This window comes from Molossus molossus, unplaced genomic scaffold (assembly GCF_014108415.1).
Source record: "Molossus molossus isolate mMolMol1 unplaced genomic scaffold, mMolMol1.p scaffold_m16_p_1, whole genome shotgun sequence".
Taxonomy (NCBI): domain Eukaryota; kingdom Metazoa; phylum Chordata; class Mammalia; order Chiroptera; family Molossidae; genus Molossus; species Molossus molossus.
The window spans coordinates 14414510-14441155 of NW_023425344.1; positions in this window are offsets into that span (position 1 = coordinate 14414510).

Below are 26646 nucleotides of genomic sequence, written 5' to 3' on the forward strand. Positions count from 1 at the left end.
GGGGGCCTGCGGGAGAATCCACTCCACGCCTCTCCAGCTTCTGGTGGCTGCTCACCCTTCTCGGCACGAGTTTAAAGACAGATGAATAACAAACACATACAAAACTAAAGCAAACCAAAACAGGAGCTAGCATCCCCAGGGGACGAAGGGGACATGAAACATAAAAGCAAATATAAGATCATTACTTAGATTTTAGATCTTCAAACATGAATGTTTACATTCATGATAATTTAAACATGGTAGATTTATTTTTACAAAATGATCACATAATTAAGAAAGAGGAGAGTATTATAAATGTACTTATTGGAGGAGTGTCAAAGAGACCCAAGCCCCTGTCATCTCCTGTGGTAAGTCAGTCAATAAGGTCCACACTGAAAAGTCAGGAAGTAGCAGCGTAACTAACTCATTGGACCGAGGAAACAGTCAATAGTGTTGAAAGAATTGGGGGAAGGAGCTGATGTTTCCCATAATAGCTCTGTAGAAAGATTTGTTTAATCAAAGCTATATTTGCCTATATAAATATAAACATATGCCTGGCTGGTGTGGCTCAGTGGATTGAGCATCATCCCATGGACTGAGAGGTCCTGGTTCGATTCCTGTCAGGGCACATGCCCGAGTTGCAGGCTCGATCCCCAGTAGGGGGCGTGCAGGAGTCAGCCGATCAATGTTTCACTCTCACATGGATGTTTCTATCTCTCTCTCCCTTCCTCTATCTCTAAAAAAAAGAATCAATAAAAACATATTTAAAATATATATATAAATATACGAGGATGCCAACAAAGGAGGTGCCCTACACCTCAGTAACTGCCACTTAAAAGTCTTTCAAATGACTCAAAACTTCCATGCCCAAGTAAAGAAGTCTGACACCTGGGGAACATATTTCTTGATTTTGAAAAATAAAGTTTTATATTTTAAATAAAAACCGGGAGTTAGAAAACGCTACGCAAGTCCGTGACTTCACCTTTGGCTTCTTCACATTCTAAGACGTCAACCTGCCAAACACAGAAACAGGCGCACAGGAATGTGTGCTTGATACCAGACATAACTGTATATTTTGAATGTTTAAAAAAAAATTAAAAGTATCTGTCAAAATCTCAAGAATGTCACCATAAAGCCAAACACCATATCCCCAAAGATACATATTCATGTGGAACAATCTGATGGCAATCCAATTATGTCAAGAAAAACACAGAGTTTATCCTGGGTGAGTACAGTTCCTGGTTTCTTCACACAGCATTTTCACCGGACTTGTCATGATCATGTGATAAATCTTGTTTCTAGTCTTTACCAGAGTAAATTTGGTCAACTATCTTTGAGTCAATGTTGCATTGACATTAACGTAATATTCCTAAAACCTTCATGACCAGCGTGCTTTCTTGGATCCAGATGGCCTTTTAAGCTAATTCAGGTGACATAGAACAGGAATGAAATTGTTTGTGAACTATGGAGATATATGACTGACTGCCCAGCCCCCAGCACCCCTCCCAACCAGCAGGTCTTTTAATGTGTAGGACAGGAGACATCAGCTGGGTCCACCCACACCAGTTGTTTTCAATAATTACTGTGAATCAGAATCACCTGGGGAGCTTTAACAAAGCCACAGATGCTCAGACTCCACTGCCCCCATTTTGGGGGTCACAGTGTTATTGGAATATAATTCAAGCACTATGCAATTCGCCCACTTAAACTGTTCATTTCAATGTGTATTGTTATATGGGCTGGGTAGCTATCACCATAATCAATCTCAGATTGTTTTGATCACTCAAAACAAGCCCCAAACCCATGAGCTGCCATCCCCAACCTCACTCCCAGAAGTCCCAAGTCACCTCTAATCTGCTTTCTGTCTCCAAGGATTTACCTGTTCTGAACATTTCATCTAAAAGGAATTTTACCATATTAGGCCTTTTGTGTCTGGCTGCTTTTACTTAGTATATGTTTTATCCATGCTGTGGTGTGAATAAGGACTTCATTCTTTGCCAAAAAGAAAACCTTAGAGAGGCCCGGCCAGTTTGGCTCAGCAGTTAGAGTGTTGGTCCATGGACCAAAGAGTCACAGTTTCTATTCCAGTCAAGGGCACACACCTCAGTTGCTGTTTGGTCCCCACCAGGGTCGGGTCATGCGGGAGGCAACCAGACGGTGTGTCTCTCTCACATCGATGTTTCTCTCTCTTTCTCTCTCTCTCTCTCTCTCTCTCTCTCCCTCCCTCCCTCCTACTCTATCTGAAGACACATGGGAAAATATCCTCCAGTGAGGATTTAAAAAAAAAAAAAGAAAAGAAAAGCTTAGAAGTGACATTCAGGGAGCCCCGAGGCTAGCTCCACTCCTGAACTCTCTTGTTGTATGAGAAAAGAATGTCAATATCCTCGTTTGTTCTTCAACCAGTGATAAATGCGTTTCTGTTGCTTGTAACTAACAGTGCTCAGACTAAACTTTTCTGCAAGGTCAGAACATGACATACTGTGAGCTGAGTTGTCCAAAATGACAGCAAAATGACCAAGTGTCTCTAAGAGTGTCAGACTAATCATTTGAATGTCTACCTCTGAACAAAAGGATTATGACATCCACTTCATAAGTTCTTCCGAGGATGAAAAGAGCTCATGCATCGAGCAATCCGAGTCACCATCTGCCACCTAGCAGGTACTCCCCGAAATCTAAGTCTCTCTCCTCCTCCTTTCCCTCCCTCCTCCCTCCTGCTTCCTCTGGGCTAAAAAATAATGCAGTGTTTCATCTTCATGTGGTTATCATGCAACGATGTTTACTAGGTGTTGTAAACACCTGTGGAGCAAATAAATGAGGGTGATTAGGAGAGAGAGTAGGCCCGGAGCAGAAGTATTCTAAGTGCAGGGAAAATGCAAACAACCAGAAACCTGGACTTTGACCCCAGAGTTCAGAGCCCCAGGCAGTCCGGGGACATGCCCAGTGAATGAGTAAGACACTCCTCCGCCTTGCTTCATCCACACACTCCTCACGGCCACACACAGACCTGGGCGGACATGAGCTGACCCCTTCTCCGCAGACCCTCTCCGCCTCTGCAGGCCACAGCTGGACCAGTGCAGGGTTTGGGGAATCTCATATTAACTGCACTGTGTCATTGTCTGTTTCTTTTTTTAATTTTATAAATTAACTGTCACATACAGAATGGAGCAAAAGAAGGGTTACAGCTGTTCGTATGAAAAATAATACAGCAGTTAATATATAATATAAGAATGAAGTCCATGATATAAGAATGAAGTCCATGTTTTGCATATTCACAACTGTGAACCTACTTTTGCCCCACCCTGTATACGACATGTTCAAAGTAGAAACTGTACCAGTCATTACCAGATCCACCCTTAAGTGCCCTGAGATAATTCCATGCCAGGGAAAAGGTCACAAGGAACCACAAAGCAGCTGGTCAGTATTTAGAATAAAAATAAATAGCACAAAAAATGTGATTACTTCCTCTACAGAAACAGGTTGTCTGTTTGAGAAGCTTGCACCTACAAGCTTGTAGATGTCAACATTTCCATTCATGTTTTAATCTTCTTGGCGATTCCTAGAATCATTCTCCACTAATTTCAAGAAGGCCAAATTCCTTGTGTACTTTTTGCCCATCTCAAAGCTTAGAGCAAAGAAAGGTCCCCTATTTTGTGCATTTGCTGGTTTGGTGATTTATTTATATAGTGAAGGATAATAGAAAAAAATAAGTAATAGGTATATTCTCTAATATGTGCATTTTATGTCTATTGCACTGGCTGGCACACTGCACAGGACTGAATAATAACTTAATGAATTACCATAATTTATAATGCTTTACAGATTTAGAAAGCATTTGCATTCAAGTGCTTTAGTTCTTGTAGAAAGCTTCTGAAAAGGATAGAGCAGGTAAGATCACTAGTTTACAAATGAGGAAACCAAGACCTGCATTTGTCAAGTAAGTTGCCCAGTAACTATCTAGAAAACAGCCCTGCTGAGGCTGGGACCCAGGCCTCGCGTGGTCACCAACATTACGCAGAGTGTAAAGCCGGACTAGGCTCTGATCTCCAGCTTCCCACTGGTCACCTGACCGGGGTAAGCCCTTCCTGCCCTTTGCTTCAGGTCCTCATCTGTCTGCCTGTGAGCCTTCAAGGAGCATCTGCCCATGGTGAGCTCTGGACAGGTCATCCCTTCTACACCCACCCAGAAGTCTGGGCACCACCTCATGACCAAGGTGACTTATTTTCAGTGTTCTGTAGATTCAAGCAATAGGTAAACCTTGACTTGACTTATCTCCCTGACACTTGTTATCATGCGAATGGGGGCAAGGGACACAGGCTTGCTGAAGCCACGGCCTCAGCACTACAACAGAAATAATCACTTCACCTAAATGTTGTCCTCATTAAATAAGGTGACGCCATGAACCTTCCCGCAGGTGCTCGGCGTGGCGTGAGCCTTTGTAACTGGGAGTTGTCATTCCGTGGCTCGTCGCCACAATTCCGCAGCTGGCGTTCTCGCTGGCAGCTCCAGGGCCTCCAGCCTCACGGAGAGTCAGCCTCGATTTCCTGGGAATCCCAAGGGGCGTACAATATGGCAAGTTTCCTTATCAACCCCACGGCCTCTGCCTCAGTCTCTCCCCTTCCCCACTGGTGTGCATCTTGGGTAAGAAAGGAGCTCGAGGACTGCTTCTGAAGGGACAGGGGACAGAGTCATTCTACTGGACGCTCAGGTGACTCTAGCCAATCATGACTATAAAACTCAAAAGAAGGAAGAAACCCTCAGACGATCACTAACGGTATGACGACACATGCTAATGCTGCCACTGGTAAGGACACGGCGCCGGGAACATTCACGGAATGGCAACTCGGGCCTGTTCTCGGGCACGCAGACTTCGGACGCAGAAACTAGACCATGCGCATGAAAGGAGGTGTGGGGATGCAAGCAGTTTCCACAAACTGCAGGAGCAGTGTTGGACTTAAACCCAGAACACCTAATCCCAGTAATGGCAAACTTCAGCACCCACATCACTTCTTACACAACAGCTAACATTTACATTCTCAAATTCTGTAACAGAACTATATTCGTTATACAACAACTTCAAAGCCTCGGTGGATTAGATTCCAAGATGCAGGGCTTTGGCCGGGTGATTTCTCCACAGGTGCTTGAAATTCAAGCACCTCATCTCCTGTATCTTGGCGATGTCTCACATGCCAAAGCATTTACAATAGAAATGCAGCGAAAATATCAAGGACAGGACTCTCAGAGTTCACAGCACCCATCTCCCACAGAATCGGTAAATAGCCAGAGGTAAACCTGAGAGGCCATAGGAAACTGGGGCGTATGCCTTTTAAAGTGACAGAAAAGGAACGAGCAGTGACAGGTGTCCCTGTGGAGCAATATCACTGCTGACCAACACACGTGCAGACCGGCGGGAGGAAGGGTTTCTGCCAGGCAACGAACATCTACACAGCTCTCCAGCTCCTTCGATTTTGCATTTAATTTTATAATAGTAAATGAGCCCCTGCAAGACAGAGGGAAGGACTCACCCATCAACCTCACCATGGTAGCCTCCTTCAAATAACATGTCTCTTGCTCCAGGTGGGACAGAAAATGAACAGGGGGGGGGGGGGGAGCTATGGATTTGAAGGCAGACTTGATAAACTTCCCCAAAGGTATTTAAAGTCAAGTCCCAGAAATCGATAGCCAGCTAGCCTTTTGCAGATAAACCACACTGGTCTTTGGAAAACGTGGGAGCTAGAGAAGAAAACAAAAATAGCTATTATTACTTTTCACTGACGAATTTCGTATCCATTTGAGAGTAATGCCATTTGCGACGATCAAGCAGTTGACACTATAAACAAGGAGTTGAAATCTTAGGGGAATGGAGAAGGGGAAAGAAATGAGACGGGAGGTTGGCCGGCTACGTTTAAACTGGGACTTCATGAACGAAATGAATGACATCAACACTTAGCTGAATGACGAAGTGAGCAGCTCACAATTTTCAGCAAATCAATCAAAGATCCATTATTTATATGCTAATCAATGACTCTAATCTCTGTGCTAAAAATGACAAAGACGTCTGTCTTGTCCCCAGCCTCTAACTTCCTGAAACTTCAGTCTAGATAGCAAGACGGATGAAGAGGTGTGCTCTCAACTAACAGTGACGTGTGCCGGGCATGTCACTAGTCACCTAAGACACAAGGCAGCTTCTTCCCTCAAGGAATTCACAGCTGATTTGGAGAAGAATCCCTGCAAATACCAATGTTTTAGTTCTTTAATAGAAAGACATTTTAATAAATCCATCTAGGCGTGCATAAACTTTCATTTACTTTTTGAATGAAGGCAAATGCACCTTTTAAACTTTAATTTAAAAAGTAAATTATATTTGCAACATTTTATCTCAGCTAACAAACTAATTTAGGAAATTATGGAAGGAATTATGTAGTTAGTTCTAACTGCAAATGAAAACCTTCCATTTTGCTCCTCTCCTAAAGATGACCACTAGATGGCGACAGTTGCACATTTAATCTACAGCCAGTGTGGAAATGGTCATTACGTTCGCAGTTGGCGGCACAGAAAGGACCTCTTCGAAAAATCTAAGTTTCCATATTATTATGACACCAACTGGGTCACAGAGAGACGGGTGTTTAAGACTAGGCAGTGTCTTTGCTCTATCTGTGTTAAGGGCTGTATGTGTTTTTCATAGATAGCTCACTTCTTTTTTATTTTATTATTATTTTTTAAATGTTTTCTTTATTGATTTTAGAGAGAGAGGAAGACAGAGATAGAAACATCGATGAGAGAGAACATTGACTGGCCGCCTCCTGCATGCCCCCCACTGGGGATTGGGCCCACAACCTGGGCACGTGCCCTGACTGGGAACTGAACTAGTGACCTTTTGGTGCAGGGGTCGACACTCAACCACCGAGCCACACCGGCTGGGCCTCACTTCGTTTTAAATTAGGTATGGTTTAACTTTATGTTACTCCTATTTTAAATACATATGATTTCTAAAGAAAACGGCCCAAATTTGGCTTTTCAACAATTACTTGTGAAAATGAACACCAGATTCAGTTTGGATTTGGCTTAAATGGATTTGAATGTGAGCCCAGAACTGAGATTTGGTTTCTGCACATTTTCAGCCTCAGTCCCCATCTGACACCAGGGAAAGCAAGGACACGGCAGTGGAGTTACGAACCTCCGCGAGAAGCCGGCTTAGCGTGTCCTTCGACGGACGGGGCTCCAGGCAAAGTCTTGTACGCAGGAAACGTGGACGGGGCCTGGGCCGAACCGCACACAGCCTGGTGGCTACTCGGTGTCAGTCCTGAGAGGACAGGAGGAGGGGCTGGAACGAAGGACAAAAGTGACCCGAAGTTCACACCAGGCTCCTTTTCATAGGAAACAGCAACAGGTGGACAAACAACCGTTTCCTGAGAAGTATGGACAACCCTGAGAACCGTTCAAAATGACTCATGGATTAAAAACAAAATTATCAGCGCTGAAATTCTTCTAAGCAACCACTTTGAAAAAAGACACTCTGGCCTTGGCCGGTTTGGCACAGTGGTTGGAGCCTCGGCCCCTGGACCAGTGAGTCACGGGTTCGATTCCGGTCAAGGGCACGGACCTCAGCTGTGGTTCCTCCTGCAGGAGGCAGCCAGTCGATGTGTCTCTCGCATTCATGTTTCTCCCCCTCTCTCCCTCTCTGAAGATAAATAGAAAAAATAAATAAATAAGTAAATAAAAATAAGACACTGCAGGCTCATGCATCCTGATGTTATGGCACACTCGAATTTCAAGGAAAATTTCAGGAGGTTCTAGGAGAAAATTTTACCTTACCACAACCTCAATCGTGATCATCGATGGTCCATGGCTCAACATGAAATTTTTTAAATCTGATTTCCAGACTAGTTTTGTATTGCATTTCTGTTTAAATAGATGACATTTTTTAAAGAGTACTTATAATGGTCAGAAGAGGGCTCTATGCTCAAACTGAAAAATCACACAGTCCGCTGATCAAGTACCTTGCTGTCCTGAGTGATACTCCAGGCCAATCCAGTTGAATCACTGCATCAAAATCTCTAAGAGGACCGAGGCTCATCTCTAAAAGGAAAGACTGCTTTCCCGGATGCCATCATTTACACTAATTACCAAGAGGAGCTGTGTTCACACAAGAACCACAGAAGCTAAAAGAACAGCATTGTACGGCATCACAGTCTCCGCTCTTCATCATTTTAACGCTCAGTGCTTGCATTCACCCAACCGAAATGTGTGGTTTGTTTTCAGGCATGCACATTCCACAGAAACCTTGATTTTAGAATGCATCATTGTATGAGCAATAGCATTTAGTCTGAAAAGGACTAAAGTATGCAAAGGGTTACAAGTATTTCTTTGAGTAATTTCAGCTTTTTCCGGAAAATGAGACAAGAGCAAGGATTCACTAGGACAAAGTCCTGAGCGCGGCTTGGGCTCCCCCTGGTGAGCGGGAGGCCTATGTCCAGGTAAAGCGGGTCGGAGGAAGCCTGGCTCCGTGGCTGACCACTTGTATGACTTTGTGCGGGTCACATACTTAATCTTTGCTCCTCTCCACCATGGAAAACAAACCCTGGTGGCAGTCCCGTCTTTTTCCCTGTACCCAATTTTTTAAAGGTTTTTAACATGGTACTTTTTTTTTTTTTTCCTGGCTCATTTATTTGTTTATTTGTCTATTTTGCTTCTCTCCTTCTGTAGGCCCCCAAGGATGCAAGCACACAGACCTTGTTTGGGTTGGCTCTGACCTTCCTCCCAGTGTCTGGAAGGTGGTAGGTCCATACAAATGTTAACTGAGAAATCGGTGGGGAGACGTCATGAACCTCTGAGAAGACGCTACCCCGGGGCTTGGCCCACAGTGAGCCCTGGGAATTCCCAGAACACTCTTTCTGCTACGCGAACGTTCTGCTGACTTTCCACTCATGGCAAATGTTACAGATTTTTAAACACGTGCTCGTGACAAAGCTGCCTTAGTGAGCACAGGTTTGGGTCCCAGCCGAGCGATTTGAAGACAACTCTGAGGCAGGTTATATCACAGGTGGTGCTGGTAAATGGCAATATTGCAAACGTGGTCGTGAAGAAAGGAGTGTGGGAAACCCAGTCCGCAGAGGCTCAGCGTGTGAGGCAGGAGGAAGGGTAGGACGAAGGCCGGGTAATCGGGAAGGAAGCTGCTGACTCTACCGCGGCGCTGAGCCGGCAGGGACCGGCGCTGCCTCGGGGGACCAGTGCTGACGTCGGGCTGAGGACACAGCTGCATCCCGAGGTGTAGCTACTTCTCTAAGCTCATGGGGAAAATTCCCCACAGTCGTGGGCCACGACATAGAATTACCCCTTGGATGTCACTGTGCACCAGAGAAGTGCTCTTGGGTTATGATTTGCTTATAAACTCCAAACTTAGAAAACGGACATGAGAGCTCAGGGCGTTATTCTAAATGCGAAGAGTCTGTGGAAGCAATCTGGAGAGGACCCTTTGGCTCCGAGTCGCCCAACAAGAGAAGGAGGGCTGCTCCCTCACGTGTCGGGGCGCAGGAGCGCCATTCCCAAGAAGCAAGGTGCAGGGAGCATGGCCTGAGGTGACGGCGACCCCACTTGCCACTGTACCTTTAAAGGCAACAGCGCATAAAATGGGTTCCTGAAAAAAAAAAAAATCTATACCAAATATCAATGGACACTTATAAATCCAGTATATGTGAAATCACATCATTTTCCCACAGGAAGCATTTTAAGACTTACCCAGCAAGGTTCTAGGTTCGTTTTTAAAAAGGCAGTGGTTATTCAATAATAGAACATTTAAGAATGAATAAAATGTATAACTTATAATGCAAAATGTTGCAGAAGAATATAATAAACACTACTTGATCCTTCCTTTACATGGAAATATTTATTTGCAGTTAATCATAAACCGCCCCTAAATAAATGATCTTCCAGGCCTGAGAACAACCTTTCCTTAGAGAAAAAGCAGGAAAATATACCAGAAGGGAAGAAAGTATATTTTGCTGCACCTCAGATTGTATTTAATTTTATCTTATGTCAAAATTGTTCTGTTTTCACTTAACTGTTTTGTGCAATGGAAACATATACCTGGTAAACAGAATGAGCCTAGACGTGTTCATGCATCCAAGTCGAGGAATAATCACAGCTCAGGGATGTGGACCAGAGGGCTGCCCTCTGGGGAGACTTTTGACCTTGAACTCTGGGGGCACTCACAGAGGAGGAGACTCTGGCTTAAATCGTTGTGGAGACCTGCAGTTCCCTTTGTCTCTCCAGCCAAAATCACGACTGCTCTCACGTACTCAAAGCAAGTGGCTTTGGCTCCTGGTATAAGCTAACTTGTGTCCCAACACTCCAAATTATATGTTAAAGCCCTCACCCCCCCAGCATCTCCAACTATGACTATATATGAAAATAGTCTTTAAAGGGGGGACTAGGTTAAAGTGAGGCCACTCGGATGGGCTCTAATCCAGTTTGGCTGTGGTCCTTACATACACCTAGGACAGGCAGACAGACGCAGGGATGTGTGAATGCAGAGGGAAGACCTTGGGAGGACACAGCCAGCAGGTGGCCACGTGCAGCCCAAGGAGAAAGACCTCAAAGAAATCAACCCTGCAACACCCTGATCTCAGACTGCTGGTCTCCAGATCAGTGCAATAACAGATTTCTGTTGTTTAGCCACACACGGTGTGGTATTCTGTGCAAACAAATACCATTCTCAAGGAAAATCCCCTTTGGACTTTGAGCAACCCCTCCAAAGTAAAATGATGCGCTAGAGAATCTCCGCTTGCAAGCATGGAACAATTTTATCTAGTTACCAATTTATTTACTTACTTACTCATTTAGTATGTACTGGTTAGGGTGTTCAGCCTAGTGATGAGACAATCATACATTTCACAGAGTGTTCCCCTCGATATTTCCAGCGCCCCAACATGATTATCACAATATTTTTAACAATATTCCCTATGCTGTACTTATTCCCCGGGACTATTCTGTAACTACCATTTGTGTTTCTTAGTTCCTTTATCTGTTTTTGTTGTTGCTGTTAATCCTCACCTAAGGGTATTTTTTCTATTGAATTTTTGGAGACAGTGGAAGGGGGGGGGGGAAGAGAGAGAGAGAAACATTGATGCAAGAGAGACGCACCAGTTGGTTGCCTCCAGCACATGCCCAGAGCTGACTGGGGCCAGGGATTGAACCTGCAACCCAGGTAAGTGCACTTGACCGGGAATGAAACTTGACCTTTTTGTGTGTGAGCCAGCGCTCTAACCACTGGGTCACACCAGCCAGGGCAGTTCCTTCACCTCTTTCACGCAGTTCCCTAACCCCTCTCCCCTCCGGCAACCCCAGTTCTTCCTCTGTATGTATGAGTCTGTTTCAGTTTTGTTTGTTCATTGATTTTGTTCTTAGATTCCACACAGAAGTGGAATCATATGCATGGTCTGTCTCTGACCGGCTTATTTCACATAGTGTAATACATGTAGGTCCACAGGCATGGAACAATTTTAAAGCAAATAAGCTATTTAGAATTCAATCAAAGTTAAATGAAAATTCCAGATAAGCTTTAAATATTTTCTCCATTTGAACTATTTAAGTTTGTTTTGGATGTTACTAATATGTATATGCTTTTTTTGTTGTTGCTTTCTGAGTATTTCACTTAAAATACATTAATAAAGAGATACAAGCGTATGCTATACAATCTCCAGTGAAATTTTCAACTGCAACACACTCTTTTTAAAATAAAATCATTTGCCAATTAGCATGGAGATCTCTGTGGGTTTGTTCTACTGTAGTATAACATTAAACTATTTTAAACCAAATTTTGCTCTTCACTCCCATTTCTCATAGAATAAGAGACACGTTCTTATTGCCTGTAACGTATGCCATACCCACTTTTTTTCCTTTATTATCTGTAACACAGGTTCTCTGAAGCCTTTCATTCTTCACGAACCAGATAAACCATGTACCTGACGAATGTACTTGTAAAGATAGTGGCTCAATTTTATGAAAGAAAGTAACCATCTCCAATCAATTGATTATATGCATGCTATTCTTACTTTTTAAATAACACATCTATAAATTATTCAGTGATGATGGTTGGGAATTGCATTGTTTATGTTTGAATAATAAACATGGAGAGTGTGATATGTGACTACTGAATTAGCCATGATGTCATTCCGTGGTTGGCAAGAGGTGAGATTTTATACGATGGAAAAGCTGCTGTGGACGGACATGCCCCCTTCAGGTGACTGGGTGTTCTGTTGCAAAACAACAGGCGCACAAACAGAAGATGTTAGTCAATACTTGATGCTCACCATGCTCCCTTTAGATTTCATTCTTTTGACGTTAGCAAAGCTTGCACACACTCGGAGCAACGGGCTCCAATTTTACTTTCACTGATGAGCTGTAGTGTTTCCTGCCAGCACTAGTCAGAGACCTTCCTTCTCACCTTCTCAACAGCCTTCTTGGATCCACTCGACCCAGAATTACATTCCTGCCCAGTCCTCGCCTGCTGCCTCACTCGTCCTCTCAGAAAGGATTTGTTATTTCTACTTAGTTCATCTGTGTTTTGTATACAATATTTATATGCTATGGTTTTATACTTCTTATCACGTAGTCTTATTCTTGCTAGCGATTTCAACAGTTGAATGTTCACTTCTATTTTTCTTTGCAACACTCTCTACTGGGGTTTTATTATTGTATTTGGGTTTCATTTTGTTTGTTATTGGGTTATTTTTTAGTACTGTGATTATTTATTCCAGGTACAATTAATTTTACCTAGCCTTCAAATGTTATACCAAAAGAAATATGTAATATTAAGACAAGTTATATATTAATTTCTGATTCTTAGGGAACCAGGACTGAAGAAGCTAGTTAACAGCAACTAGTTCCATAGGTTGAGGAGCTGGTTTTGTTGTTGTTGCTTTAATCCTCACTTAAGGATATTCTTCCATTTATTTTTAGACAGAGTAGGAAGAGAGAGAAAGAACGAGAGAGAGAGAGAGAAACATCAATGTGAGAGAGACACATCAACTGGCTGCCTCCTGCAGGACCTCGACCAGGGCCAGGAACCAAACTGCAATAGAGCTGCATGCCCTTGACCAGAATCGAACCCGTGACTCTTTGGTCCACGGGCCAATGCTCTAACCACTGACCAAACCAGCCAGCACGAGAAACTGTTTTACACAATATTCTGGTAAGGATCCTATGCTCATTCCTAATTCCATCACTGTATGTGTTAAGATTAATGAAAATGAAGAAATAGACGGTGTAAGAAAAAAGGCAATGGTAAGACATAAAGCAGAATTTTATGATGTAAAGATATAAGGCTTATTTTAGGAGAGAATCTCGGATTTCCTTCCATATTGCAAGCCCACCAAAAATTATCCATTGTTTGCAATTCTTTATTTCTTTCTCTTTCTTTCCTTCTTTTTTCCTTCCTTCCTTCCTTCCTCCCTCACTCCCTCCCTCCCTCCCCCTTTCTTCCTTTCCTTTTCTCTTCCTTTCTTTCTCTCTCTTTAAGATGTCTGCTTGATTATACAAAATCTGAAAATATACATACACATATATTAACTTCTAATGCCAGGAGTCTAGGTACAGACTTATACGGGTCCATGTTAGACGCATGTATATAAGATTTGGGCATGTGTGTAATATACACTGAAAATTTAAAATGAAAATCCGAAGAGATGTTTTCAAGATATCATGCAAACTGTGAAAGGAGAGCAGTTGCTGGTAGTCTCTGGAGGCAATGTATTGTGAAAAAAAAAATCTACTTTTAATGGTCACTGAAATTTTGTGGCTTACACCAAATTTCAGTTTTATGGTTGTACATTTCTGAAAAAATTAATTGAATGTTCTGTGTTACTGAATGCTTAGAATGCATATAAAATAAAATAAAAATCAGGATATATAAAAGCTGCCCTACTTAAAAAAAATCAGTTCTCTAAGTCAGTTCAAGACTCTTCATATATTTGACTTAGTTATTTGGCCCACTAACACTTTTCACCCATACATAAGTCTGTTCCAATCTTTGAAAAAATTACCAAACACTTCTTTTAAATATGTTTTTCTTGATTTTTAGAGAGAGAGGAAGGAAGAGGGAGAAAGAGATAGAAACATCGATGTGAGACAAACATCAATGGGCTGCCTCCTGCACACCCCCTACTGGGGATCAAACCCACAACCCAGGCAGGCAACCTGACCAGGAAACAAACCAGGCCCTCTCAGCCTATGGGGTGTCACTCAATCCATTGAGCTACACTGGCTGGGCACAAACATTTTAGTTAATTGACTCTAAGCTGACATTTTCCTGCAAGGAAGATTGGTTTTCTCTAAAAATCTATCCAGAAAAAGAACCCTGTAATTTCTATATCATGGTGAAATTGTGAAAGCATGAACCTACCAAGGATAGCCCATTTAGAACTCGAAGGACAGTTTGTTGGTAATGATAACCAGGTACAAACTTATACGATAACAGGTGACATTTACTGAGCTCTTCCATGTTGCCCTTTTCCACACGAAGAAACTGAGACTTAGAGAGGTCAAGCAACTTGGTCAAGGTCTTATTTTCTACTAAATGACAGAGCCAGGAACTGAATCTAGGGACAGGTAACTCCAAACTTCACACTCATTATTTTTTTGGTTAATCCTCACCCAAAGATATTTTTCCATTGCTTTTTTAGAGAGAGTGGAAGGGAGGGAGGCGGAGAGAGAGAGAGAGAGAGAGAGAGAGAGAGAGAGAAACATTGATGTGAGAGAGACACACCAACTGGTAGCCTCCCACATGCACCCTGACCTGGGCCAGGGATTGAACCTGCAACCCAGGTACATGCCCTTGACCAGGAATTGAGCCCATGATCCTTCATTGTATGGGCCAATGCTCTAGCACAGAGCACACGAGCCAGGGCCAAACTCCACACTCATAAACATTTTTCTATAACCAAAATTTCAAAAGACTTTTCCAACTGCTAAGGAGGTCTGGACCATTTAATATTTTGAAATAATTATAGAAAAGAAACCAAAATTTTTTTTTAAATTACTAAGGCCCAGTCGGATTGAGTGTCATCCCATGGACTGAGAGGTCCCGGTTCTATTCCCAGTCAGGGCACATGCCCAGATTGTGGATTTGGTCCCCAGTAGGGGGCGTGCAGGAGACAGTTGATCAATGTTTCTCTCTCACATTGATGTTTTTCTCTCTCCCTCTCCCTTCCTCTCTCTCTAAAAATCAATAAAACATATTTTTTTTTAAATGACTAAGAAACAAATTTAGACAATAATATTATTAAGCGGAAAACAAATGGAAGTTTTTTTAAAATCCCTTTGACTTATGTCCATCTCTTGTAATTCAAAATCTTCTATTCACCACTTTATAAAAACCACCCATAATTTAATTCAGAATTTAGCAAGAAAAGCAAATGACCCTTCTTTTCAAATATCCCATTTAGACAGAAATATTTAGACTTTCTTACTCTATCCTTATGTCTCTTAACCTACATTTTATCTCTTTCGTTGTGGATAATTTCCTCAGTTTATACGATCTAGTTTGTTAACACTCTCTTAACTTGTATCCAATCTGCCATTTAAATTCACCTTGACACTTTTATTTTCAATTATTATATATGTGATTCTACTTTTCACTCATTTCGAAAAATACATATTTAGTGAAAACCTCCTATGTACCAGTTACTATTTTTAGGCACCAGAGATAACATAGTGGAAAGAAGACGAAATACACTGAAACTTAGATTTCAGTGACGGTGACACACAGATATGTCAGGAGAATATGTATCAGATGGTAACACGTGCTCTCCAGAAGGATGACAGGGGAAGGAGAGGGTGCTGTGTGGAGAACCTCCCTGGGCACAAAGCCAGCTGGGATGGAGGATGCCCTGGGACATCTAGCTGCTGCGGGCCCGGCTTCTACACAGTGAAGGCTGGACCAGGACCTCCTCACCCCCACCAGTGAGGGTAAGGAGAGCAAGAGGAGGCGATCTTCTCTGGAACACCTGCGACTCCCTTCGGTCTTTTTGATGATGGTTCAACTTCTGTAAGACTTTTGGGGGCATCTTAAAAACACATTTTAGAATGAAGGTGTTTTGAGATCCACAGTTTGCATACATTTGACTTTCTAATCCCTGGAAGGGTTGGTTTATGCCTATAAGTTCCAAAAGGAAATTGTATTTTTCCTTCTAGCCAATGTGCAGTTTTGAAACAAGTTTTCTCGCTGCTCATTCTCTACACGCTTGCGGGTCCCAGACTTATTCGGGGACAAGAGGGTTTATTTTCATATTCCCCACCTGGCCTAGGTCCCAAGCTTTGTCCCCTTCCCCGCATGCCCCTGTTGACATTGACACAGAGGTTCACACATGTTGTCGTCAGAAGGTATCATAGGGCAGTCAGCAACTCTAATACTGTATTCTTCAACCCCTGGCTCTTGGCTTCCTTTACTTTTCTTTTGCTTAATCCTCACCTGAGAATATTTTTTCTATTGATTTTTAGAGAGAGTAGAGGGAGGGAGGGGGAGAGAGAGGAACATTGATGTGGGAGAGACACATTGATTTGCATGTGCCCAGGGGATCAAACCTGCAACCCAGGTATGCACGCTTGACTGGAAATCAAACCCGTGACCCTGTGGTTTATGGGCTGATGCTCTAACTGCTGAGAAAAACTGACCAGGGCTGGATTTTGGCTTCCTTTTCATCTTTGGTCTCTGAGGATCTCCCTTACATTCTTGTCAGCTCAGTGATGCATTTGAAAAGATGCTTCACATGTGTTATCCAGTATCTTTTGGTATGCAGTAGGTTCTTTATGAAATATAGTCTATCTTGTTGTTTTCTCCATTCAATTTGAACAGAAATTTTCCTTAAAGATAATCTCTACAGAGAGTACAAGTTTTTGACAGCTAAGGTTATAGAAAACTCCTGAACTTTCTGACTAAAAATGAGTTCCTTCCCCCCAAAAGTGTTCTTTCCATCAGCTTGCTAATAAAATTGCATCATCAATGATGAGCACATTTGAATCAGGCTGGTTACTACACTAATTTATGACCACGAGAAATGTTGGCTATGCTATGAGGCTCTGTAACTGGCAATTTTCATCGTTGGATTTATTGTTTTCAACTAAAATGATGAGATGCTGAAGATTTGCTGAAATTCATTACTTATATATAATTTTCATTTTACGACAGATTCATTTTAACAATGTTTAGCAAAAGGCCTTTATCTCTATTTTCTTTCCTTCTTTGGCCAAAGCAAAGGATTACAAAATGAACCAGATCAAATCAATTAATATTGTGAAGTTATTGTCATTTCTAAAGAAAACACACGTGCATACAAATAAAATAGAGACTCCCAAGGTACAATCCTTTCCAATAAAATATAAGTTGAACAATTAAAGAAGCCAATGTATGATCTGCTCTGACACTACAACCCTCTCCCTAAACACCTGCATTCTCTGTTTTCAATGAATGGTCACTTTCATGATTGTTCACATGTTGAACTGGAAAAAAAAAATTAGTAAGCCAAAAAAATATTAAAACAGCGCCTAGAGGGACTGAAGGAAAGATTCAATACTGCTTTCTTTAATATAGAACTCCTTGTATAAAATCCAAAAATAAATCGCAGATACAGCAGAATACAATATACTCCCAAACATAACATGCAGTATTTGACGAAGAACATAACCGTCCCTACTGCCTCAAGTCATGAATCAGACTACAGTTTGTTGTAACATTTTAGTTGTAACATTTGCCATCAAATCTCTCCTTCCTTTCTTTCTTTTTTTTTCCAACCTGGGCAAGCACTTTTGTTGCATTTATTCTCTCAGTCCAGAACTTTGACCAGCACTGTGTAACATTCCGAGAACAGCTCACTGATTTCTCAGAGAAGTCCAGGAAGTGTTATGGCCATTGTGCAGGAAGCTCAGGTTCCGAGAACGTTATGTAGTCTCTTCAGCTGATTTAACTAGTAAGTGAAAGAGACTATTTCAACAGATGTTCACAGCTTCATGTCCCAGGCACGTTTACCATAATATCACTAATAGGAGGTATTTTCAGATGTAATTTTTCTTCATTTGTAAGAAAATAAACATATTTACTCAAAAACAAAAACAAAACCTCTAAAACAGGTAGATAAATGTGAGTGGTAGGTCAGTGATAGGTAATGAGTCAGTAGGACCAATAGCTTTATGGAAACTTAACCATGAGATTCGTGACCACCTACACTGTCCCCCGAAGAGTGTGCTTTGTATTTTGTACCTGGGGTATGAGAGGGAAGGGACAGGATGGGTGGTTAGGGACACTGGGCCCTGGAATCCTTAGGCCACTATGGAGAGATCTGCAGCCAAAGCAATATGATTTCCAGACATCTGCTGGGAAAGGGGGGTCACTGACCCATGAAGGGGTTTCTTTGCAGCTGAGCGAGCCCAGGATGAAGATGCTGGGCCAGGAAGTACACTCTCTGAGAGACAGCTGTGATGAGACACTGCTCTTAAGAGATATATGAACAGAAATCATAAAGAAAGAAGTAGGAGGAAAAACAAACCGAATTTTGGTCATTAAAAAGTATCTTAGATGCTAGGGTACAGAAGAGGTTGACAGAGAATGTTCACTGAAAGTAGAAATTAATATTGCTCTATTTTTTCTAAATCTCATTCTGTTAAGACCTAGAAATGTGTCTGTCTTAAAAATGAAAATTACAGTATTTGTCCACTGTGTCAAAGATGCTAAAAACGATGACTTTCTTCAATAAATGAATATTTTAGTGTTGGAACAATTAGTAATGACTATTATTTATCATTTAGATTGTTTAGTATTTAATATAGTTTTACATGTCTTACCTCATTTATTTATTCTAAAAACTTTACACAAGCAGTGATATTATCCCTGTTTTGTAAGAAATCAAAGCTCATAGTATATTACTGTGTCCGCAGTGCCATCCATCAGTTTGGGGTTAAACAACTTTATTTTTGTTTGTTCTTTCTCAAGTAAAGGATGGTAGCTATGAGGTTATCAGGATATATATATATATATATACATATATATATATATGTATATATATGTATATATGGTTTTTTTAACTCCCATATTGCTTATAAGACAAAGGCAAAGAAAACATAATTTTTAAAAAGTGTACATAAAGCCCTGGCCGGTTTGGCTCAGCGGTTAGAGCGTTGGCCTGCGGTCCGGAGAGACCCGGCTTCAGTTCCCGCTAAGGGCATGTACCTCAGTTGCAGTTTGTCCCCGGCCCAGGTTGGTCGTGCGGGTGGCAGCCACTCGATGTGTCCCTTTCACGTCGATGTTTCCCTCTCTCTCTCTTCCTCTCTCTCCCTCCCACTCTGTCTGTACAAAAAATGGAAAAATGTCCTCGGGTGAGGATAAAAAAAATAAAATAAAAAAAAATAAAAAGTGTACATAAAAATAGAAACAGAACTGGGGCTATGACCAGGTTTCCTGACTCTTAGAACATACTCAACATTATATAAAAATCAGTCATTATTTATCTTCAGCTTCTGGGGAAATCATGGGAATTAATCACATTCTCTCAAAATATTTTTGAGTGAAGATAATAGTTAAGTGGATGGATGGAAAGATGACACACTAATGAAAACCATAAATAGAGACCCAATTATAATAAAATCAAAGAGAAAGTGATAGTTTCCATATATACATTTACATTTCTTTAACCTCATTCTCCTCTCTCTCTCTCTAACATCCTCCCCACAACTCCACTTCCAAAAATACCCTTTCCTGTTCAGGAGAACCTGAAATAGTCAGCTTTCAAATGATTGATCCATCTCAGTTGCCCAGGTCAGAACAGCTCCCTCTCTCACAGTAAGCATGCCCCTAGTCCACTGCCCAATCCTATTTCGCTTAACAATAAAACATATCCCAAACCAGCCTCCACCTCTCCATCTCTGCTTCCTCTGTAGTAATCCACATTTGCATTATTTCTCCCCGGAATGAGCCTCCCACCCAGTTTCCCCACATCCACTGTGAATCCTCACCAATATCTTCTTCATACAACATCCAAAAATGTTTGCTCAATGCACTGTGATACAACATTGTTATCCTCCTAAACAACTTTCACTGGTTTTATTCTACTCTTCGGAAAAAAAGGCAAAAGACCCAATGTGCAGAACCTCTAAAACCTACCTCAATCCCCTGACTTCCCCCCGCCCTCTATTCCTACTGGTCTTCTCTTGGCTTCTCCCGACCCCCACACTTTCTCCATGGCCCCAGGTTGATGAGAACATTAAATAATGGGTCCCATCTTTACATATTTGAGCCAATGTTCCTCCATTGGCCAGTTGGGGTTAAAAGTCTCCATTATTCAGTGGTCCACTTATTAGGACAACATTTTTGATCTTTCTAATCCTCCTTACACATACAACTAATTGCATCCAGGAGCTGCTCATTGAAATGAAAATTAGCTCCTGGTGCCCCCTCAATCAATAGCAAATATAGCAAATTGATGCCTTGTCTCAATATTGTTTCGACCACTAATTTATTTGCATGCAGAATTTTACGTAACATTTAGGAATAAAACTAGAAAGATAAAATATTACATTTCCCTGAAAACTAGGTTGACATTGAATATGATTGTCCAGAGTATTTTATAAGATGAAAAACAAAATAAAACTCATAATACAGTTCACATATCTGCACATATCGAATCCCAATGAAAATTGTTCCACCTATAATGCATATTTTTGGCACCTCTTCATCATGAGGTAGAAGCACGGTAACCCATGGCTTCATTGTCTAGAGCATAGTTTTGAAGTTGTCATATCCCAACATGGAACAGGACTTGCCTTCATCACTCATCCTCCTTAGGTCATGGACAGTTAATATATGAAATGGATGGCTAGTCTTATTACTACGTAAGGTCCATTTTAACAAATTCTGGAATTCCCTCTAGATTTGCTCTCCTTCGTTTCTCTTTTATGAACATGATTTCATGAACTCCAAATATGTAATTTGGGGGATGGTTTCCAGGCTTAACCTGCACCCTACCCTAGAGGAACAGAGGAGCCACAAAGCCCTGGCAGAACTTCTCCAGGGAAGAGCTGCTCTTAGAAGAAACTCCTCTAGAACGGAGAACTCCTGACACCCCAAGCTGGGCTGCACAGCTCAAAGATTTTGAGAAATATGTTTCCTCAATGAAGCAAGATATGAATCCTTCTGGATATAAGAGCATGGGCTCACCTAACACATTTTGCATTTAGGTGTTTGACCTTCCTCATGCATTCCTGGGCATTCATCTAGTGTATCACAGATAGAAGAAAACATGGGTTAGGTTATCTCTCTCTGATACAGTTATAGTTCTACAGTTTAGTTACATAATTAAACCACAGGAAGTTTTCCATCCAGCTTAGTTTGTTTACATACTGAGTACTACTCTGGATGCTACGTTAATAATCTGTGCCTGCAGCAGTCATGGGTTTAATTTGCAGAATACCTGTGATGGATCAAACACTGGGGTGGGCTTTTGGAATCTGAGAGGGAATCAATACTGAGACCCAAACCCTACCTGTTTAGAGCTGGCGTCCCAGAGAGAAATGACACATTAATCAAAGCATCACGCAGACCAAGTAACTTCCCACTGTGCTCAGAACTTGTATCCAAGTGTAGAAAACATGGGAACAAAAGTAACATGGGATGTGACAACTGGGGATTCCCTAATGAATACTAACAAATTTCAGATGTATAATATTTTAATTTTTTTTCTTTATTGATTTTAGAGAGAGGAAGGGAGAGGGAGAGAGAGACAGAAACATCAATGAGAGAACATCGATTGGCCATCTCCTGCAGGCCCCCACCTGGGGATCAGGCCCACAACCTGGGCATGTGCACTGACTGGGAATTAAATTGGTGACCTCTTGGTGCATGGGTCAATGCTCAACCACTGAGCCACACTGGCCAGGCAGATTTATAATATTTTAAATTGTGCCATTTAATCCTACCTTGTCTTAGAGAGGAAAAGGCAAATAAAAGTAAAACCTAGCATCTGATTATTGCATCAATCCTGTCACCTACTATTCACCATGGGATACAGTGAAGGCTTTGGGTGGAACAGTGAAGATTTTTGTTAAGACTTAAATTAAGCCACAGTTCATGTCTTAAAGCTTCTAAACAAATGATTGAAATGAGTAATAATATTCTGTCCAGGTGTCTGCAAGAAAACCTTTCCTCTCACGACCCTGCTTCCAAACTGGGGTGAGTCCCTGCCACAAACTCGAGAGAAGTGGGCAAGATTCGCTGGTCCTTTCACTGTGTGGGGTGGAAGCAACTGGTACTTGCCCAACAGATTCCACAAAGAAAAGCTGCAGAAAGAGGGACAGGTCTAGGTGTCATTTCCCCCCTTGCTTCCTCTAAGACTGACTAAGTGTAGGATGCATGCTGTGACCCCGAAAAGGAGTGGCATGGTCAGATCAGGACACCACAGCACGATGCTTAGAGCAACTATGAAGGTGAACAGTCAAGGGTATACCAAGACAACTGCAGAATGTGTCTGGGCTGTTGCCAATAAAACCAAATGGCAATTAAATAGTAGAGGTTGTACAGAGACTCTTAATATCCACAAACACTCTTAGTGTTTGTTATACCAACTTTTCAGTTAAGTAATCATCATAGAACAATGGTAGGTTAAAATGCTTACAGGCAACGGTGAGCTGGATAAATGTGCAATGATAGGCTCAACAAAATAAAGATCCCTGGGTATCTCATATAACAAATCAGTCTACCCAAAATAACAAAATCTGGGCCTTCTTGGTAGCTATGCTTAGCACAAATGTTAGGCAGCTGAACCTATTTAAAATCATTCTTATTCCTTCTTTTCCTTGGTGCAGGTATGTGTAAATGCACCTAGTTCTAGAGAAAAACCTACTTTATGTTAGAGTACCACCATTTTTACTTTCTTGAATTTTCCCCTCAAGATGAGTATTTTAATTGATCAGAGTCTACAAAGTATCACCTCGCACCTGCCAGAGTGGCTGTCATTAACAAATCCTCAAACAACAAGGGCTGGCAAGGGTGTGGAGAAAAGGGGACTCTAGTACACTGCTGGTGGGAATGCAGACTGGTGCAGCCACTATGGAAAACACTATGGTGTTTCCTCAAAAAATTACAAATGAAACTTCCATTTGACCCAGTGATCCCACTCCTAGGAATATATCCTAAGAAGACTGAAACAACGATCAGAAAGAATATATGTACCCCCATATTCATAGCAGCACTATTTACAATAGCTAAGATCTGGAAACAGCCCAACTGTCCATCAGTAGATGAATGGATAAAAAAGCTGTGGTACATATACACAATGGAGTACTACACAGCTGTAAGAAAGAAAGATCTCTTATCCTTTGAGACTACATAGAGGGTCCTGGACAATATTATGCTAAGTGAAATAAGCCAATCAAAGAAAGAAAAGTATCACATGATCTCATTTATTTGTGGAATATAGTGAACAAAATAAGCTGATGAACAAAATAGATCCAGAGACATGGAAGGAGGGAACAGACAGACAAAACTCAGAGGGAAGGAAGTGGGGGGTGGGAAGAGATAAACCAAAGAACTTATACGCATATGTGCACAACCAATGGACATAGACGACAGTGAAGTGAAGGCAGGGGGTGGACAGGGGAAGTGGGGAGGAGGGTGTTGATGGGGAAACAAAGGAGGGAATCTGTAATCCTTTCAACAATAAAGGTAAATTTAAAAAAAAAAAAAGAAAAAGGGGGTTTTGCACACTCATCAGATGCACACTGATACATGTGGAGAAAACCCCTTTGCCCTGTCACTTCCTGAATACAACAGGGTGAGTTCCTTACCCTGTCAAAGTATGGCACAGAGGAACCAGGAGGGGGGTTCAGAGCCAGGTGATGGCATTGCTGATTTACAAAAAGGTGTGGGGACCTGCTCTCTGGCTATAACATACAGAGACTCAGTGTCCTCTGTGGGCATGTCGACAAGTATGCATTGAGACAGAAAACAAAAATTGCTGTTTTATCTTTTGATATAAGCTGGATGGAAACGATCTTTTTTCTAAAGCTAGACTCTATTCTCATGAAATCACTGCTTGTGAAAATTTTATCCCATAAGACTTTTTAAATGAGAAAGAGAGTTCAGGAAGTCTCTTATTCAGATCTGTCCAAGCCAACACATTATCCTCCCTCCATTAAAGAACCTTGGCCATCTGCCTCATCTAGACTACCAGCTGGTCTGATCTCCAGAAATATACCCTCAGTTGTAGGTACTAATTAGGTTTTCCCAGATGAACAAATTGTAGATTAACTGTATTTACAAATAAAAAGTTTTAAATCCAGTCTCATCTTGTGGCAACTGACTTGATTTCAATAATGAAGACGAATCTCACAGGCAAGTCCTTTCGACAGTTGGACTATTTCTATTAAAGCTGTTTCTGGTGGGAACAAGGGGATATGTGTGTTCTCATCCCAAATCAAACCTAGAATTATGATCTCATTTGAAAAGCAGTTGTAACAGGAACCAACTGTGGATTCAGAAGAAGTTACAGTGAAATCGCCTGATGAACGGATATACAAAAATGAACCCTAACATCATGCATAGGATGGTCTTAGACAAAACCCACTGTGTCACTACCATAAGATGTACCATTTCTAGTTGGTATTGAACAGAACTAAATATGCACAGACATTCGACCAGACCTTAGACAGTCAACAACTAAGTTACAGCACAACTCATCTTTGTAAAGGAAAGAGTCAAAAAGAAAAGGAATGAATTGGGAAACTGAAAAGGTCAAAGGACCACCATTCTGTTAAATGTCTATGAAAAGAAACGCTGAGGAGTGAATGTTTAAAACCCAACCCAAAGAGCTTTAGACTTGTATAATCTACCAATCACGCCTCCATGATGACATGCTCTGCTACCCTGTCTCCCAAAACACAGTCCTTCTTTGCTTTCCCCCTCATCCCTCACCCTGACGTCCCTAACCATTTTCTCATCCTTCTGCCCCTCTCAGTGTGAGGCTTCCTGTGAGGAACTGTGTCTGCCTGTCTTCTCTCCACATCCTATCCCTTCCATTGTTATTTGACCTCCAAGCTTCCATCAGCAGTCTTTGTTTCTGATGCTGAGCTTCCCCTAGTTCACATCTTGACTCTGTGATGACCAGATTGACCTCCTCATCCTCAGTTTTCTCATGTGTAAATCGAGAATAATGTCAATGATATTAACCTTAAAAAACTGTTGTGAGAATTAATTAAGAGATGCAGGTAAAGCTCTTTAAAATGCCTCATAGTAAGCACTTCATCAACAATGATGACAACGACAATGATGACGATGATGATGACGACGACGATGATGATGATGACTACAATGATGATGATGATAAAGACAACAATGAAAATGATGATGACGATGATGTCGACAATGATGATGACAACGATGATGATGACAATGATGATGGCCGTATCTGCAATGCTGACTCTCTGTTCTCCTCTTGCAGTAGCTCCTCTGTTCTTAGTGCCCTTTATTCCAGCTCCACCTTTTTACAACCTTGCCCATTCTTCAGAACCCAGGACCACTGCCTCTTCTACCATCTGCCTCTTGATTTCTCACTCAAAAAATATCAACACCTCTTCTGAATCCCCTTCTGATTAAGCCAAACTCTGCCAGGTGCTCCTCACATTATGTCCTATTCCTGAGGTTTGCATGGAGGTCTGTGTGTCCTGGGAAGGCGGGTTGTGTGCATTTCCCACTGGCTGCTCCTGTTGGGAGCCCTCGATAAGTACATCATAGGTCTGAGCTGTTCAATGCAGGAACCACGAGTCACATTTTAAATTTATGAAAATAAAAGACATGAACAACTTGGTTCTTCAGTCACATTAGCCAAATTTTCAATATTCAACTGCCACACAGTAAAACCTACTCCTGTATCGACAGTACAGACACAGGACAGTGCCATCATCACAGAGACTTCTATTGGACACTTGCAATTGATGGTACTTAAAAAAATATGTTTTGTGATTTTTAAAGACCCTCTGTATTTTAGAAATGTTCTCTCAGAAATTCTATCTCACCATAAGCTTACATAAAAAAAAAATCACAAAATGAAAACACGAGTTACATCATAAAAATAACTTAGGTGTAAGACTGCTGAAAGAAAGCATTTCTTGTATATGTAGCATGAGGACAGACCAGCCTCTCGCTGCAGGTAACCAAACAGCATTCCAATGTAGGAACACAACTCCGCACTCAGAATGGTGGGAAACCCACCCCCTGTGGTGCTAGCACGACCAGTCTTTGAAACCCTAGCTAACCCGTACAAAATGCACGCTCAGATGGCTAAATTTCTTCGTACAGTTTCAAATAGAGATGTTCCAGGAAATAACGGGGAATTGTACAGTTTTCTTTGCACTAACATTAGGTGAGACTAGAACCCTGCAATGGTTTCCTTTTGTACTGAAAATAAATTGCAAGCTTCTTTGGATGTTCTGGAAATACCTATTTCCTTAGGTTTCATCTGTCACTGCTCTCTCAGCATTGTTTGCTGGCCTCCAGCAACACTGGCCTTTTATCCACTCATGGACCCAGGCAGGTCGCCACTCTACCCACCAACACACTCAACGCACTCAACACACCCAACACTGCACAGCACACAGTGCGAGGAGACTCCCTCGGTCCTCACCTGGATTCTC